The following is a 17,980-nucleotide window of genomic DNA, read 5'->3' as shown; positions in this document are numbered from 1 at the left end:
CATTTGCGATGCCATGGCATCCAACTTCAAAATACCATTACGATTAGTGGAGGCTTGGTTTATTGTTCTTATGCGCTTAGGACGTACATATGTTTCAATGGAAGGTATATTCTTTCCGACATCACATTCAAACGCAATGCGTTGCATTTTGATTAAATTAAACGAAGGAGTCAGGCTCACCCAGGTAGAATCGACAGGAATTGCGTTGACAGGATTTGGGATGGGATAAGGGATTATATATTGTGGAAGCTGCAAACTGGGTGTCTGTCTGCATGCAATGATGATGATGGTACTGGCATCCCGGATAAAATAATCGGGGGTTGGTTCGGTTGATGATGCGGTTATGCCATTGAACGCTGGCTGGCTGGGTTGTTGCGATTTAATTCATCAGTGATGCGCGTTTGTTTATATTTGCACTTGGGTTTGTTTATTTGTGTACACATTGCACATGACGTGTTGTAATTACAAGGACTGATACGCAGGACGATCCTACCGGACGCACGACGAATAACGACGACGACGATGACGACCATAAAGCACTGCTATAGCAACAGGGACATGAGCTGAGAATTTGTTTATGTTTTTATATATGTATGTGGTGGAATTGGTGCATTACACACATAAGTGGGAGTGGGAATGGGAAGCATCAGGGTTTTGAATTCATTTTTCTGATTTCTGATTTCTGATTTCAACAAACCATCAGCAACGGGATAATGTATCTGCAGTAATGACCACTTTAAATGGATATCGTTGATTGCGGATAAATTACTAGAGTGTGTGTGCTTAAGAATTTGAAAGAGCTCCAATGGCATATATGTAACTCTGCAATTGGCACACAGGTATGGCACGGGCACAAGTACCAACCAACCTGAACCTACCTACATTATAATGAATGAAAAATTACGATGGGGCTTCTTTGTGCATCGGACTGACCATCGATCGCTTCGATGAGGATTCATTTATCTGTTGGTCATACCTACGCAGGCGAATTACGTAATTAATTTCAAATTAGTAATTAAGTAGGCAGAGTGTATAGGCTCATATACCGTATAGGGCTTACAAAAATCAAAAAGGTATAAATAGACTGTATTTATATAAATATTGCGTTCATATGATTTTACATGCACAGGCATATTTTCGAGTTTTGCAGAGTTAAAATTAGGAACTATCCAGTTATGGTTTAATGGAAAGCATTATTGAAAATTTAAATTGAAGCGTGATAATCATCAAACAGCTTATAATATCTTACAAGTTATAAAATACTTTCATAAATGAGAACAGGAGCCACTTTACGAGTTAAAAATGAACCCTAACCAAGAACCCCTCAATAAGGCCTTTTATGTTCATACGTTTATTAATATTGCAAAAACCCTTCGTTGTTTCTTCCCAAGCCAGATCTTCTTATGCTTTTGTTTTAAACACTAGTTTTACAAGTCTGTATGATTTTCATATGTCTGACTCTTCTTACAATTGCTAGTTCGTAGACAACCAAAACTGTATCGAATATCGAAGTTTTAAGGAACTCCTCAATCTTCCATCAATTTGTGAATGCTTCAACGCTAACATAAATTTTCTTTGGACAAATGATTGATACTTGGCTATGTCGATAGAATTATACTATGAACAAATAATAAACACTACAAAAAGTAGGGGTCCCAACAGCCATTCTTGAAGTGCACCTACTTTTGAGTGCAAACATTCCGAAATCAAAAACAAGAGAAGTACGGACGAGAAGTAACATCAAATTGAATTTTGAAGTTCAAGAATAAATTCAAATGGTTTTAACTAAATTATAGAAGATTTTTCAGCTCTAAATTAAACCCAAATGATGTCTTGAACTTTTAAAATATGACTATCTCTTTGCTCAAAACAGTGATAGAAAAGTCAATGTTTATTTTTATTCTATTATTCTATAGTAAAGCGGAAGTTATATTAAGAACATTCAAAATCAATGGTGGAGCAATGGTGTGGTTTTTCATGAAATTTGATATGACCAATTCGGTGAAAAATCAAAAGTGGAAACATCATAATGGAACCGCAGTCAATGCTGAGGATATCGAAGGACCACTTTTGCAGACTGTATAACGGCGCGGCGGCGACGAACCGAGTTCCGCTGTCAGGTAGGATCAGGATACATTCAACTTAGATGACGAAAGACAACAACCCCGTCTTTCCAGCTTAGACGAAATCAAGATTACCATATCCAAGTTGAAGTCCAATAGAGGCACTGGAGCAGATGGCTTGAATGCCGAACTCTTGAAAGCCGCTAGAGATAAATTAGTTAGGAGCAGCACCAACTTGTAGGTAAGATATGGTCGGAAAAAAACATGTCCGATGAATGGAACCTTAGTATTGTTTGCCCGACTCTGAAAAAAGGAGACTTTCTTAACTGCATCAACTATAGAGGCATAAGTCTACAAAATCTTCTCTGCCGTAAGATGTGAACGTCTAAAACTCATTGTCAATAACCTGATAGGTCCCTATCAGTGCGGTTTTAGGCCAGGAAAGTCCGCAGTCGATCAAATATTCACATTACGGCAGATCATGAACTCAAACTCAAGAACTATCTTTTCATCGACATTAAGGTGGAATTAGACAGCATCTACAGAAAAGAGCTGTATAGAGCCACGTCTAGTTTTGGCATCCCTGCCAATCTCGTCCGTTTGTGCAGGATGATCATGGAGAATTCACGCTGCTCCATAAAGCTTGGAAACAACTTAACAGAACCATTCGATGTCAAAAAAGGTATTAGACAAGGTGATGCGCTGTCAATGCTGATGGCATTGACATAATCGGAAGAACTCAGTTTGATGTCAATGGGGCTTTTGTGAGTATTGAGACAGAGTGCGCAAGAAAGGACTAACAACACCAACGTCTCGGTCAAAACGTCACTAATGACAAACGTAACTTTGAATTAGTCAAGGACTTCGTCTACATAGGCTCCGCTATAAACGTAGAAAACAACACCAGCGCTAAAATCAAACGCAGAATAACTCTGGCTAACCGCTGTTTCTTTGGGCTAAGAAAGCAATTCAGTAGCAAAGCCGTCTTTCGAGGGACCAAAGTGTCTTTATATAAGACCCTCATCATCACCTTCCTGCTATAAGGTGCAGAAGCATAGACTATGACAAAACCGGATGAAAGCACCTTGGGTCTTTTCGAGAGAAAAGAACTTCGCGTGATCAACGGTCCCGTATGCATAGAAGAGGAGTGGATGAAAAGGTGAAATGCCGAGCCGTACGGACTAGACAGCGACGTAGACTTAACCAGAAGGGTAAAGCTCCAACGAATAAGATGGCTGGATAACCTAGAATGCATTGCAGCCAATGCTCCGGCTCAGAAAGTCTTCGAATTCACACCCACTGGACAGCGCAGTTGAGGAGGACCGCTGATCAGGTGGAGCTACTTAGAAAAATTCAACTGAAAACTTTTTTAACAAAACACGCAAGCCTACAAAACTTTTAAGCAAGACAAATCAATAGATGGGATGGGAATTTATTAGTGTGGGTCGCATCCCAGTCACTTTTCTCGACTTCGTTTTGGACGATGAAGTATTAAATAGGATTGGTTTTGTGGTCAGATTTTTTCGTAGATAAGATCCTAATTAACTTCTTGACCCATAAAATCCGGGGCCTTTATTCGCGTCGCTCTTTTGTTGGCATTAGGAGTTGGCAAAAACTTTTAAAAAAGAATTATTATGTTTCTACTGCTCGAAGCATTGCATTTAGACCATACACCGGTTCTTTTTCAATTCTGACAGTGACATCATAGGTTGGAATTAAGGTAGAGAGGGAGACGTGATTTGAATCTGTATCAGAACTTTTCAGATCAGGCTCCTGATTTCTTTTCAAAGCAAATGCTTGATTGTCGAATATGGTTATTCGGATTCAGCGAATGCTAGTTCTTCAATGATATCTTGTCAAAGGGATACAATCCCGTTGCTGGAAAGGCCGCAAATATCGTGTGTCATACATTTGGACAAAACACTAGATGTTGAAGCTGGTTTTATTTAATTTTATTTCCGGGTATTTCAGCAATTCTTGATCGCACTGGTATTCAAAAGATCGATAATCTGACTTATCTAAAGGTTGTGATTCGTTGTGTTGAATTTGATGGAAGTCAGTAGAGTGTAATTTCATGTCGTTATATTTCTTAAACCAAGCTATTATCTAAATGACAGGCTACACTATCAAACACACGAAGACAACATCCTACCGTCTTGTATTTACTTAAATGGGGGCATAAAGTCAACAAAAGTTCAGTGATTCATGTAACCTCTTGGTGTCATCTTCACTAATGGAACCACTTAGCAGATTGTCCGTGAAGCCTGAATGGCTGAAACAAGGTAAGGGTTTGATATTGATTTGGAATCTTCCAGTGCTAGTATATGTTTTGATGATGGTTATGAGAAATTCCGCAGTCCATATTATAAATGCGTTCAGGCGTTGCAGATTGTTTGAAAGTCTCCTTTTCATTTTCTTTAATTTGAGATCATATTATAAAACATAGAGAACCTTGATAAGCCTTTCTATAAAATGAACGCTTCTCTTATAAAAAGTGAAAGTACCTATTTATACCTAACCTATACCTCCAACAATGAAAAATAGTTCTTTGTGTTATCGAATAAGAACTCTTGAACTTTAAATAATATTCCCGTATAAAAGTTCCATGACCTGTCTATCAAGTTTTTTTAAAAAAACATCCTTTACATACACCACCACTTGATCCTTTGAAATGAAAATATTTTAGAGTTTCATTTCACCACAAAACGAAAAAAGATAAGAAAGAAAAACAGGACGAAAAAACACGAACAAAAAAGATCCAACATTCTTTTTGACATCTGATGAAAACGTATTTATGTACAATTTACGTAAACAAAAATATGCATCCCACACCTTTACCAAAATATTACGATAAAACAGACAGCGAACGAATAAAAAAAAATACATACAGCATTATCCTCGACCACAACGTATCCTTTACTATTATTTTATTTTCAATTCAACTCAACCACATTCACAATCTGCCAACCTAACGAACCAACCCTCTTGAAACTGTCAAAAAGAATTCCTTTCAATTTTCATTTCAGTTTTAACCAAAATAAAAACCTCAAAACTATGCTATACGTTTCGGGTTTTCTAGAAAATATCCGTGAAAATGTCAAAAATTCTATCAAAAGACCTAGAGATAGGTAAAGGTACATAACATACCAACCGCACCATCATCATGAGTGTGTGAATAATTTCAATTCGTCATTTTTCAAATGGAACTTGAATAAGAAAAAAAAAACTTGACATCTCTGACTGTCGAAAGGGTGCATAAAGCATGAGAGAATAATATTCCAACGATAAGGATTTCCACCACAATTATTCATCATCATCCTCAAATAGCCACAAAAGTTCCGTAACATATCGCATCTAAACATCAGTGGTGAGGTGGCATAGAACCTTGCCATCTTCAATCGAGTAAAACGGGTGTCCCCATGTCATATACCTTTCCTATACGTCGGTCGTCCTTTAAGAGGTATCATCCGGAGCCGAAGGAAGCCGCGGGCTAAACAAGCAAGAAGGCCATATATGAGAGCAGATTAAAAAATTGAAATAAATAGATCCCATGGGGAGCTTTTTTTGAGATGAGAACAAAGGACTCGTCATCTCCTGGCGATGGTAAGTATAACATCATCATCGATAGATATGACGTTTGGGACGAAATAGATGTGTGTGAAAAATTGGATTACAACCTTACCAAGTCACATACTCGTATTTGTTACTATAGACGCATCCTTGCGGTGGTGTCAGTTAACTGTCAAAAGGGGGATTATTTTTTTGTGTGTTCATATTTTAAACATTTTACATTATGATGGGTGTATAATGTATAAAATATAGGACGCTTTGCATAATTTCAAAAGGATACACTTGATTCAATCAATTGTTTAGCGCGGTACACCCTCTTCGAATCCGAATCGAAAAGCACAAGAATTGATGGCGCAATAACACAATCGGATGAAGGTCCTTTTGTGTGTGTGGTTTGTTGTTATACTTGATCTTTTCGGTGTATCCTTTTGGTTTTTTTTTTCTTTGAAACTCAATTGATGATGGAAATGGGATTTTCGTTTTTAAGAATGTTTCAAGTGCGGTTTAAGGTTTAAAATGGAATAATGCATTAGCCCATCATATATGTATATATGTATTTAGAAAAGTAAATCGAGGGCCTTATATGAACTTGAAATGAAGCTTTTTAAAAAACCTTATATTTTATGCAATTTAACTGAAACTTTAAGGGACTTCATGCGTGAAAACTAGTTTCGGAATTTGGTTAATTTTTAACTGAAGAACTGAAAATGTAAGTTACCGTTAATTAAGAGACATATTTTCCCCCTGAAAATTCAAATATTTTTGAGATAATTATTTACCTTGTTCAGAATAACCAATTCATACTTTTCATATGAAAGAAGTCCGTTTCGAGTTAAGTTTCGATAAAGACTCTTTGGCTCCTCCAGTTTCGCAATCTTCCAGTCGTGACAAAGGAGGTCCGAGTTGCTAAGCCTGATCATCTCATGGATGTCTTTTGGATATAAGGGTTCTATGGGGATCCATGCGCAAGCTCGCGGCCTGAAAGGAATATCTTCTTTTGCAACAACCTCGACTTTTGCGCCTGGCCAAACTTCGCCCAGCAACAGGCGGTGGACCCGGATGCTCGCCCATGACTTTGAGAAAGCCAGCCGAGAGTCCCATATTCACCATCTGCCAACGGTCAGAGGTAATCGTGCCATCAATATTGCTCCTATCAATGACCGCAACCATGATTTCGTTGAGCTCCTTAAGTACACACTAAAAGGTTTAGTGAGAGTTACTCTAGGAATGTTGGGAGTGCTGGTGTTCTGCACTTTGGGCTTTTTAGGAACGGGAGTGTACTACTCGTGGAGTCGCAGCTGGTCTTGGTTTTGGCTAGAATGGATTTAGCCCACTCAAACCTCTTGCTATGGATTTGATTACTTCCATCCGATAATGTTGCACCAGGAGATCTTAGAATTCTCATCGCATAAAGACGCTGTTGGTATAAGATCCTTGGTTGGATGGCGGACTTCGAAACAGGGTCGTTATTCACGACGCTGCTAACACTACGGAGACTACCACTAGGACACACGATTTGCAACAAAGGTTGCAAGCGTAGATGGATGTGTTTTTATCCAATGGAAAGTTATGTCGGAATCGGTCCAGAAAATAACTTGTTCGACGTCAAGACTCAACATTGCCTCTACTCTTGTACATAGCTTAGCAAAAGTATGTGCTGCGCAAAGTTCTAATCGAGGGATCGCTTTCGTTTTCAAAGGGGCCACCCTAGACTTCGCAGTTAATAGCGTCGGCTTGATACCGGCTGTGCTTTAGCTTCGGATGTAAATACAACAACCGTTAGCTCTCGTCGAATCATCGGCCCATGAGCTGGAATTTTTGCGTTCGAATGAGTTTCGACAAATCTTGGAATTTTTATCTCGCCAAGTTGAGATAAATTGGTTTTGAAATTTTGCCAACTTGTTTCACGGCGCAATGGAATCGACTCATCCCATTCAATCTTTGCAACCCAAAGCTCTTGTAATAAAGATTTTGACTTTGGTTACTAAGGGGCATAACAAAACAAGAGGATCGAAAAGTCGAGCGGAAATTGATTAATGTTTTTCTTAGTAGCTCGTAGATCATGGAAATTATTGTCCAAGTTGAAGCTGAATGTATCTTCTTTAGGGTGCCAACAAATTTTTTGTGAAATCTGAATCATTAAAATTAATTGATTTTTCAGTACTCTCCTTATTTAGATACTCTGGATGATTTGAAAACCATTTGGCTAATTGAAACGCTCCTTTTGTGAGGATTTCTTGAATCTCGAATTTCATTATTTTAAGGGTTTCGATATTATCAGCACCAGTTAAGAGATCATCAACGCAAAAATCTCTTAGAATTATATCTGACCCCGTAGGGAAAGAAGATTCGTTATCATCGTTCAACATTTTTAAACACCGTATCGCTCAAAATGGCGCTGGAGACGTACCATATACGTTACAGTGTTTTAGGGAAAGATTTGCAATAGTTGGGACGGATGCTGCCTCCACACTATGAGCTGGTAATTCGTGTGCTCTTCAGCAACAAGAACTTGCCGGTACATTTTCGAAATATCAGCCGTAATAGCATATTTGTGTGTACGAAAACGGAGCAACGTCGAAAATAGCTCCTCTTGAATGGTTGGCCCAACCATCAAGATTTCATTCAGTGATAGTTGAGAAGATGTTCGACTTGAGGCGTCGAAAACAACTCTGAACTTAGTACTTGTACTTTGCGGTCGCTGTGTGGAATGTGGAATGAAATAGTGCGGGCCCTTTGGAATTTCATTATTTGTTGGTGACATATGACCCAACAAAATGTGTTCTTTCATGAAATCCATATATATTCCTCTCAAATCGCTATTTTTGGATAATTTGCGCTAATTTGATGATCCAAGCAAGTTTGAGGATAATTTGAAGGGAAGTTTAACCTCAAAACGACCTGTCGGCAAAAATTTTGTATTTTCAACAAAGTGTTCTTCACACAATTGTTGTTCTGAAGTAAAATATTTTTTCGTTTCCCTAGGAAATTCTTATAATAACCACTTCCCTTGGGCTTTTGTCCTCTGACATTGGGGTGACTTTGGAGCTCCTTTTGGTGTTGTTTCTCTCTGCAGGCAATGTTTGCAGCAATGGATCCTTATGGAGGTGGCACGAATTTATGATTCCACCGATTTGAATATTTTAAATTGTAATTTTAATTGTTTTTTAATAAAATTCACACGCGATAATGTATGTATTTTTAATGTTCATATATATGCGATATATGTATAGATTTAACACTGCGAATCTTATTAAAATTGGAACAAACTATTAGTTTAAATTTTTCATTGCTCGGGCGCCATGAAAATTTAAAAAGCTTTTTTGTAAATTAGCTGTAAAATACGTTCACAAATTAAAAAGAATTTAAACTTAAGGGACAAAATGGTGATTTAAAAAAATGCGTTTTGAGTGTGCGGAACTATCGTGTGGAATGGTTTTATTTCATTTTCTTCTCCTTTTTCTTCTTAATTTTAAATTTTAAATAAAATATGGCCGGATGGGCGGGAAGTTTGAAATTTATACCAATACAATTAACAATTCATACAATTCAGTTCACAATAGTGCAATTTTTTAACTGATATAAATGTATTTTAATTTAAAGTTAAATTCAATATTTAAGATTTTAAATTCATTTTATAAAGTTTCTTTTATTATAACACTCATAACTTAACCTAAAGAACAGTCGGTATTCAAGACAATTTTCTTAAGAAAACGTAATTTTATGAAAATTGGTATAAGTTTTTTCATCATGTAATTTTTTTTGAAAAATAATAAACTCAAGAAAAACCTAAAATGTTCAGGGTTATTGCATAGGTAGGTCGGCGACGCATACCGTCTTGATACCATTGAGAAAGAATATTTTATAGCGAAGCTAGTCGCACTTGGAAAGAAAATCAGGTCTTTGATTTTTATTTCGGAAAGTTCATCAAGATCAATACGGAACGCCTTTCTAAAAATTGACATTCTAGAAGATAGATAGAACGCTTTTTGTTATAGGTAGGCCATATCTTCCTGCATATAGTCCAGCCCGTTAGACTGTTCTTGCCATTCATAGCTCCAGGGGAAATATTTAGCCTTTCCGCAAGTGAGCAAGACCGATTCCTGCCGCGACAATGCCATTATAGCCCGGAAACTAAATGAGAGTGACACGGAAGTTCATCCCGAAATGTTTGGAACAATAAGAGGATGTTAAAGTCGAAAAGCCATAACAGGAGCCTATTTGTCAGTACAGATAGTATTTTTCGTGTTTTTCTGGTTCCTAGAAGTTCAGCTTGAAACACAATGGCAGCATCAGGTAGCCAAAAAGACTCAGAGACATTTAAGGACTCAGAGAAAATTCCTGACCAACTCCACACTACATCTTTGAACCGTCAGTTAATATAGCGGTATTGACGTTTTTTGTAACTATTATATTTGAATATACCATTATTGAAAGTATTCATTAATTTTTATTCGTTTGATTTCCTTGAAGACATATCTCAAAACTTGTAAACACAATCGATTAAATTCGAATCTTTGAAAAAAAGTGGTTTCTATCTGAATGATGATTGAAAATTTGAATGTCAAAGTTTCTCTCAATACCAATTCCATAAAATAACATTCTTTAACAACTTTTAAAAAATTGATCAAAGTTAAAACCATTTTAATTACTCATTTCTTTTAATCAAAAGCATTCATCAAAACCATTTAAGTTCTTTAAGGTTCTAAACATAATTTCATTGAAAATTAAAAAACACATATAAGCAGAGGCATTTTATTATTCAATTTAAATCTTGTAAAAACAATTTGAAATGTAAATACTATTAAAATTTCCTATGGCATCAAATCGTGAATTGGTGAAGTCTTAATTCAAGGAAATTTCAAATTAAATATTTACGCTTTATTATCAGGTGCAAAAAAATAAATTGTGGTTTCCTATTTAATTTTTTGTTTGTTTTATGTTTTCTTCTTTTTTTTAAAGAGAATGTTTGTTATTTTAAGTGAAAAAATGTGATTCAAATTTGTTACCATTATTTAAGAAAATATCATTTATTTCAAGGTGAAGTCCAAATCCAGGTGGAAAATATGTTTCTCACCTTAATATAAATTATAATCATTTATTTATACTTAAGCAACATCTGTTTATAAAACACAAAAAAGTGTTAACTAAAAAACGACTCTGTTTGTTCGAAATGCGAAAAAAAGTATTTGTTCCTATTGAAAAACACTTGATATCGGAAATGGATATAAAATAATAAATTATTGCTCGTATTTGAGAAATAGAAAAATTAATGCATAGCATTGCAGTCATCAATGAAATTATATAACATCATTTATTAAACGGAATGTACCTAAGTTATCAAAAAATAAATATATCAGGATACTTGCACTAAGTAATTTACAAATTTATAAATAATGAAGTCAGTAAAACTGTTACGGTACATTTTTGTTTTGAAGTTAATTGTGAAATGAAAATACTTCTAAAAAATTATTAAAGAAAACTGTTCGTCAAGTATTGCATTCGTAAGAAAATTTGAAGTGGAGTTGTTAGACAAACATGACCACATGATGGTAGAGAAATACAAAAAGTGGGTCACTTAATTCCGTCCGTCTTTTAAGTTAAGGTTTAAGACAGATTTACGTTTTCTAATTTTTTAACACTAAAAATAACAGTAGTCGCCATACAAATGTTTTGGTCAAACATCGAAACTCCGCATATTTTGTTTTTAAGTTTTCGGAAAAACTTTTTAATCGATTTCAATATTTAATTCTGCATAATCTCTTCTACTGTCTTAGTACAATGTGATTATAAAATTGTCAAATTTTATTTTTTCGATTTAAAAAAATATAATTTTCTTATTTAAAATTTGATACTTCCAAAATTTAAAAAAATGTTTAAACTCAAATTGAAAAACAAAAAAAAAACGCTTTAATGATTTTCAAAAAAAAACTTTGATAAATTAAATGATTCAAATTTTGAAGACAGACGTATTTTATTGTGAAATTTTTACTTCTCATAGGAAGTTATTGTACGGGCCCGATTTGTCAAATTGAAAATTTTGACATTTCTCGACGTTTCAAGTTCCCTAGAGTCAAAATAAAAGATTTTTAGAAAGATGTCCTGTGCGTTCGTTTACGAAAAACACTCGAGACTTGAATACAATTGTTATTGTAACGTTATATCAAAGAAGTATATTTTTTGAAAAAGTCCATTTAACGGTTTGTTTTATAAATCAAAAAAAACTGAAAAAAAAAATTTGTCACCTCCAAAATTTTACGACTAAAATATGATTTCAACTCCAAAACAATTTTGTGCAACGAAGAATAATGTTTTTGACATCTGATAAAATTTTGAGAAAAATCAAACTGAAAGCTTTTTTATAAGAAATAAAAATCTAGAAAAACATTACTCAAAGTTTGTAACATTGATTTTCGGCCCAAATATCTTTTCAAAACTTTGAGATATTGTATTAAATTTGCTTTAATCTTTCAAAAAATATTGTTTTCAACATTCAGTAACATTTGAAAAAAATCGAACTGACAGTTTTTGTACAAACAATTAAAAAAAGTAAAAAAAAATGTATAAAAGTTGGTAAAAATAGATTTTCGACTCAAATAACTTTTCAAAACTTTGAGATATTGACTTTAAACAACTTTTATCTTTCAAAAAATATTGTTGTTAACATTCAGTAAAATTTTGAAAAAATCGAATTAACAGTTTTTGTACAAACAATTAAAAACCTAAAAAAAATTTAACAAAAGTTGGTAAAAAATGATTTTCGACTCTAATATCTTTTCAAAACTTGAGATTTTGGCTTTAATTTACTTTAATCTTTCAAAAAATCTTGTTTTTAACATTCAGTAAAATTTGAAAAAATCGAATTGACAGTTTTTGTACAAACAATTAAAAACATAAACAAAATTTAACAAAAGTTGGTAAAAATTGATTTTCGACTCTAATATCTTTTTAAAACTTTAAGATATGGCTTAAATTTACTTTAATCTTTCAAAAAATATTGTTGTTAATATTCAGTAAAATTCTGAAAAAAATCGAATTGACAGTTTTTGTAAAAACAATTAAAAACATAAAAAAATTAATAAAAGTTGGTAAAAACTGATTTTCGACTCAAATAGCTTTTCAAAAATTTGAATATTGGCTTCAAACTTATATTTTGTACGAAAAATATTGTTTTCGATATTCAGTTATTTTTATATAAAAATCCAACAGTCCGTTTTTTCATAAAAAATAAATCTACATAAAATAGTAACCCGAATTTGGTAAAAATTGATACGAGTACATATAACAAACTTTTAAGCAAGTCAAATCGACAGACGGGATGGAAGCTATCAGCGTGGGGCGCATCCCAGCCTCTTTTTAACTATGTTTTAAAGCGTTACAAGAAAAAGTATTTTTTGTTAAATGAAAAAAAACGTACAGTATTGAAACTATACAAATGGAAATTTGAAATTTGTATAATGAATAAAACAAAACAGTTAGGAAAAAATATTGTAATATTGGTTATTGACTTAAGCTTCCTCCAAGGCTATTCATGTGTCTCTATTTCTGGCTTCGTTATAGCAATTTGTACTTATTTTCGACAGATCGTCACTCCATCTTTTAATGGGTCATAATGCTGGTCTATTGTTCTCTAATCTCCATTTCGTAGACATTTTTGTCGATCTTTCAGCTCCACTTCAGCCTTCTTGTTCAATTTATGACGTAAAATTTTTTTTATAATAAGCGCACACTCAAGGGGATATAACTAACCTTATTATGTTAAGACACAGTATTAGCACTAGGAGAAGGGAGAGAGGGGTTGAAAGGAGGTGTCGTTGCGCATTGTTTTGAATTCCTGAATATCGCAATGGCTGGAAAAAACAGAGTGTTGTAAGAAATTCTACATACGCGTAGTACGGCTAAAGAACGAATTTCTGTACTTGACAGTACGACCAAAGTTGGGCTCGAGGGTATACTGATAATTTCTATAAGCGTATTACGGTTGAACTGTTTAAGGGGAGGAATGCAGCTGGCTATTTCTCTTGCAAGAGCACCAACGCAGAGATGAGAGTTATAGTCAAGCCCTGGACGTCTATAGCAGATAATAGCCAGATCAGAGGGGGAGAAAAAATTCTTGCATCGCCTAAGAAAACTCAAACATCTTGAGGCAGTTTTGGCGACATCCCGTTTGTGATCGTTCCACAAAAGGTGGTTGGTGATACACATACCAAAAATATTTAGATGTTCTGTCTCCTCGTTCTGGTTTTATTGCGAATATCTTTAAATCATACCCTTTGACTTGGTAGTATATCAGAATTTTGCTGTCCATTTTGGCCTGACCGTATCCTCAGCTTGTCAAGTGTTTCAGTCAGGGATCGGTAGAATAGCAGAGTCGAGGATATATTTCATTGTGTCTGCACTTGAACCAATTGTAAATTATGTTTAAAGGCTCCCGAATTGTTTCCAGCTATTTGTGATGCGTTTGCTTATTTCTTTATTCTCCTAGTCCTTAAATGAACACAAACACAACAAAACGCCCTTTATGTTACGGAGAAGATCGTTTTCGACATCTGTGTGAATTTTTCAGAAGAATTCAGGTAACAATTTTTTATAGAAAAATTGTAAAGAATCTCAAAAAATACTTATAATAGTTAAACATATCAAAAGTCTTAACTAAAATCACCTTAGGCCTACTAAATGCATTTAACATAAGAATGGTACATTACTCCGTCAAAAATATGCATATTTTTCAAAACCTTAAAAGTTTTCAAAATCCCTACTTCTAGATAAACCTAAATATACACAAGACCTAATATAACTTAAAGAATAACAAACCTTCTTAAAGGATTCCATCAATATTGTTTAAGGTTCTTATCTTTGATCGCTAAGTGTAAACACGAAAAGTTTCTCTAAACATCAAAGAACCAACATTTCTAACCGCCTCTGAATGTTGTGTAAAAAGTGTAATTCTTTGCCATTTAGCTACATATTAAATTTCGAAAGCATGTAAAATTGAAGGGAAGAAAATCCTTTTTTTCCAATTTCTATGTTAGTTCAGGCTACTGAAACAAAATGTGACGCATTCATTACGTCAAACATCTATAACACTAGATACATATATCTAAGCCTAAATAAACATATATATCTACAAGTCGGCATCAACTTCGCATGATCCTTGATGAACTGTCATAAACAGGATAAAACGCAATAAAACCAACAACACTGCAACTCAATTTATCTTGTCCGCTCTTTGATGCACTAAATGCAAACATACGTTACGCTTACATAAGTAAAGTGAGTCGCTTTTATTAATGCTTAGTTTTTGGTCCTTTGTGTCCAAAGAAAAATGTTGAAAAACATTCAAACACCGCAGCACCATGAGGCGACATGTTAAACAAACAAGCTACCGAATTTTTTTATTACTCAAACCCAAAGCCATCATCAGATACCCGCTGTTTGTTCTATGATCCTTTTGCCGAGCATCAATAAACATAGAAAATATCCTTTTTGTTATTTGGACTGAAAGAGTTTCGATTACCAACACAGTGTTGATCGTCTGACCCTGAAACGTGTAGTTTTTGAGTTTCTTCAAGATATCTTGAGTGATGCCTGACAAACCATTTAAGTTCGAAATGACATTTGGTCGGCGTTTTTGTAGTTTCTAGCTTGCTGATCACTTCTCGATCCAGTGTTGGCTAAGAGTGATCACTTTGTTAATTTGCCGCTTTTATGTCTCAAAAGTGCTAATTAGGGTTAAGGATCATCGTTGCAGCACCGCAATGAAAACGTGTCCAGCTGATGTTTTCCTTAATTTTTGAATTTTATATTTTTAATCTGCTGATGTTTTCATTCTTCAAAAATGACCTAATTCGTTCGATCTCAATTTTCCAAGGAAGTAATAAATTCCCATCGTCATCGCGTCGCGTCTGTTCGGCCGCCCATCGCCATTGGCCGTTGCTTGACGCTGGTGCTGGTGCGGTGGGATTATACTTCACGTGCAAAGTAATTCTGATGTTTTGCTTCCATAGTTCATGCTGCAGTCTTTACAGAGACATCACTTTACATCTGGAGCCTGCTGGGAACCGTCATCGCGATGAATATTGTTTTCTTTTTCTGTTTGTTTTCGTTTGCGCATTTTCGGTGATCGTGATATATTTTACGATCGATTTCACAATCAATTTGAGAGAAACAAAAAATTAAAAATATCCTGTTTGGGTGGCAGGGGGAGCACCAGCCAGCGTCTATGGCGGTGCAGCGCACCCCTTTTTTCCGTTGTTGTTTGAATCAATAAACAATCTTATAAATGTATTTATATAGATACCTTGCGGCACATGAGTACACTTTCGATTATTTCGAATTCGATTCGAATGTGAACGCTCATTTTGCTGCGGAGTGCCTCATGTCAAAGAAATAAAACTAATGTTGGCTGACTAAAAATAGAGAAATTTGAGTGTGGCAAGTGGCAAGTGCCAAGAGAGATGTAAATAATTTGAATTGATCGTGTTTTATTCACGTAGTTATTCTTTGACATTACGCTGATGAAATGCAGATTAGGGAAATTACATTCCCAGGTGCCATCAGACTTGGGTCAGAATACTGTGTAAAAATCACTACAGTTTCTGACTTAAGTGGACGCTTTTTTTATAATATTCATATCTATCTTTTTAGTTAAGAACCAAGAATGCGGATGTCCCATAATTAACTTTCGAAACTGTTCGGTGTTTTTGACAACGATTGCTTTCATTAGCATTTCTCCTATTTAAGGTTAATAACTATAAATAAAAGAGGCTGGGATGCTACTAGGTTCGATTTGGTTAATGCATAACTGATGTTGAAGAACTCTACTGAAACTGATACAAGTGGTGTCTATTCGAGAAAATTTGCCTTCTGCCTGAATTTTCTTCTCCTGAAAATAGGGAAAATGCTTCGGTATTTCTTTTTTCATAGAATCAACATGAAGGTTTATAATTCAAATTGAAATAGTTTTTGATTAAAGAACTTGATTTGGTAGTCAAAGAAAACTCATATCTCATTGAAGTTAGCCTTTTTTCATACCATAAAAATTCATTTGAATTAAAGGAAATTAAACAGCGTTAAAAAGTTTGATTTACGCGAAACCATCCACAACGCAATATCTTCTTCAAATTACACTGATAACTTCCCATCCCGTCTTTCGATTTGTCTTGCTTCAAAGTTTGTCTATATGTACTCGTACCAATTTTTACCAAATTTGCGTACTATTTTTTTATGGACTGTTGGATTTTTATATAAAAATTACTGAATATCGAAAACAATATTTTATGTGAAATAAAATAAGTTTGAAGACATTATTTTTAATTTTTGAAATGCTATTTGAGTCGAAAGTAAATTTTTACCAACTTTTGTTAAATTTTTTTAAGGTTTTAATTTTTTGGACAAAAACTGTCAATTCGATTTTTTCAAAATTTTATCGAATATTAAAAACAATATTTCTTATAAGAAAAAACTAGTTTGAAGAAAATATTTCAAATTATTGAAAAGATATTTGAGTCAAAAATCAATTTTCACCAACTTTTGGTAAATTTTTTTTATGTTTTTAATTTTTTGCACAAAAACTGTCAATTCGATTTTTTTCAAAATTGTATTGAATGTTGACAACAATATTTGTTGAAAGATAAAAGTTGTTAAAAGCCAATATCTGCAATTTTTGGAAAAATATTTGAGTCGAAAATCAATTTTTACCAACTTTTATAAATTTTTTTTAGGTTTTTATTTTTTTGTAAAAAAACTGTAAATTCGATATTTCTCAAAATTTGTCCTAATGTTACAAACATTATTTCTTATAAGTAAAAATTAATTAGAAGCTATTATCTCAAAGTTTTGAAAAGATATTTGAGTCGAAAATCAATTTTTACCAACTTTTATAAATTTTTTTGTAGGTTTTTATTTTTTGTAAAAACACTGTGAATTCGATTTTTTTCAAACTTTAACTAAATGTTGACAACAATATTTTTTGAAAGATTAAAGTAAATCAAAGCCAATATCTCAAAGTTTTGAAAAGATATTTGAGTCGAAAATCAATTTTTACCAACTTTTATACATTTTTTTTTAGGTTTTTATTTTTTGTAAAAACACTGTCAATTCGATTTTTCTCAAAATTTTTCAAAATTTTCAAATATTCCTTATAAGATAAAATAAGTTTGAATCCTAAATTTCAAGCTTTTGAAAAGATATTTGAATCGATATTCAATTTTTACCAACTTTGAGAAATGTTTTTTTTAGATTTTTGTTTTTTATAAAAAAAACTGTCAAGTCGATTTTTCTTAAAATTTTATCAGATATCAAAAACATTATTATTCGTTGCACAAAATTGTTGTGGAGATGAAATC

This window comes from Eupeodes corollae, chromosome 2 (genome assembly GCF_945859685.1).
Source record: "Eupeodes corollae chromosome 2, idEupCoro1.1, whole genome shotgun sequence".
Taxonomy (NCBI): domain Eukaryota; kingdom Metazoa; phylum Arthropoda; class Insecta; order Diptera; family Syrphidae; genus Eupeodes; species Eupeodes corollae.
Note: the sequence above shows the minus strand (reverse complement) of the source record.